General features: G+C 55.7%; 1 pseudogene; it reads right to left on the bottom strand.

Annotated features, from left to right (window-relative positions):
• Window positions 1-1,445: 1,445 nt before the first annotated feature.
• On the bottom strand, window positions 1,446-1,767 carry LOC119955724 (annotated as a pseudogene).
• Window positions 1,768-2,008: the final 241 nt, after the last annotated feature.

Genomic DNA, 2,008 nt, shown 5'->3' with positions numbered 1-2,008 from the left:
GCCGCGTAACTCCCTTCGTAGCACTCCCGTGAGCCAGCTGACTTCTGCTGACCCCAGCACCCCCCGCTACACCTCCGACCCCTCCCAACGTGGGGCTACTCCTCCTCTACCAGACCCATCAGCAGACCCTCCTCCTCCCCCTCTCCCTCCCGCTCTTGCGCGGGAAAAAAGCCCGCGCTTCTCAGCTCCGACCCCGCCCCCATCCACACTCAGCGCTGGAAACAGAAGAAAAGCCCGCGCTTTCCCTCTGCCCGACCCCGCCCAAGCAAGAAAAGACAGCACCCCATCCACCCTAGAAACAACCCACAACCAGCTTAAAACAGCATGAAACAGCATAAAACAAAGATCCTTCCCACCAAAAGTTAACACAGTTATTTACAAACCCCCGACCCTCAGTCAGAGTCCAACTTCTTGGCCCGCACAAAGGCCCACGCCTCCTCCGGGGACTCAAAATAAAAGTGCCGGTCCTTGTAGGTGACCCACAGACGTGCCGGCTGTAACATGCCAAACTTCACACTCTTTCTGTGGAGCACCGCCTTCGTCTGGTTGTAACCGGCCCTCCGCTTGGCCACTCTGCACTCCAGTCCTGGTAGATCCGCACTACTGTGTTCTCCCACTTGCTGCTCCGCTCCTTCTTGGCCCACCTAAGCACACACTCTCGGTCAACGAACCAGTGGAACCGCACCAGCACCGCCCGTGGCGACTCATTCGGTTTGGGCCTGCTGGCCAGTATTCTGTGGGCCCCTGGAAGGACCCAACTCCCATCAGCGAGTTCAACAAGACGACCACATAGGCCCCCAGGTCTGACCCTTCCAGCCCCTCCGTGAGGCCCAGGATCCGCAAATTTTTCCGCCTCGACCGGTTCTCCATCTCCTCGAACCGCTCCTTCCACTTTTTGTGCAGCGCCTCGTGCATCTCCACCTTTACCGCGAGGGCCGCAGCCTCATCCTCTCTTTCGGAGGCTTGTTGTCGGAGCTCCCGGATCTCCACCCCCTAGGCTGTCTGCATCGCCAGCAGCTTGTCCGTATACACCTTCAGCGAGTCCAGCAGCTCCACTCTGAGCTCCTGAAAACAGCGCTGGAGGGTCTCCTGCTGCACCTGCGCCCACTGCCTCCATTCCTCGAGGCCTCCGCCGGCCGCCATCTTGATTCTCTTCCCCCGCTTTTTCTTAGGCGCTGCCACCGCTATTCTGCTGGCCCCGCTCCTGGTCAAGACCATAGACCATTGGGGATCCGCTGCAGACACCTTCCCACGTCGGGAACCGTCGAGCAAGTACCGCTGGGGGCCCTTAAAAGAGCCCAAAAGTCCGTTCCTGGCGGGAGCTGCCGAACGTGCGGCTTAGCTCCGCATAGCCGCAACCGGAAGTCCATGAGGCAGCAGTTTTAATCACTGCTCCACTGTGCTGCCCTTTTTGAGCACTGTTTTTTTTTACTTTGAAATAACTTTAATGGTAGCAACTTTGTACAGATTAATCTTTCTTTGCAGCTTCCTTTCTCATTGCTGCCAGCACATTTCTGAGTTCTTCCCTCTTCCTCTATGCACGGATGTGAGTGCCAACTCGCTTTTTGATGAATTTGAGTGCACGCTTGTCTTTAGAGACCTTCAGCAATTCCATTGCACGCCTTTCATAGGGAGAAAAACCACAGTCCTCACGGATCAGATCTCTGACAAGCTTGGTTAGGCTCTGCCTTGGAGCGGGCTCATTCTTGGTTACAGGGTGACCTTTGCGCAAGCCAACCGCCATCGGATACCTGATCGCCATTTTTCTTTGCTCTGGTGCCGGCACCCCCTTTTTGAGCACTGTTAATTGAAGAATTGATATTGACCAGAGTACAAGGGAGAAACCCGCCCTTCACCAACCCTTCTTCAAAATTGTGCCCGAGACGGCAGACAAGGCTCCTGGGTTTAATAAATCTTCTCTACATTGCTCTACATGCGGTCTACTCTACACTGGAGAGTCTGAAGACAGACTGACTGACCGCTTTGCAGAACACCTTCGATCTGACCA

Source organism: Scyliorhinus canicula, chromosome 21 (assembly GCF_902713615.1).
Source record: "Scyliorhinus canicula chromosome 21, sScyCan1.1, whole genome shotgun sequence".
NCBI classification, from domain to species: Eukaryota; Metazoa; Chordata; class Chondrichthyes; order Carcharhiniformes; family Scyliorhinidae; genus Scyliorhinus; species Scyliorhinus canicula.
The sequence above is the reverse complement of the archived record's forward strand: the minus strand, read 5'-3'. Positions and strand labels throughout refer to the sequence as shown.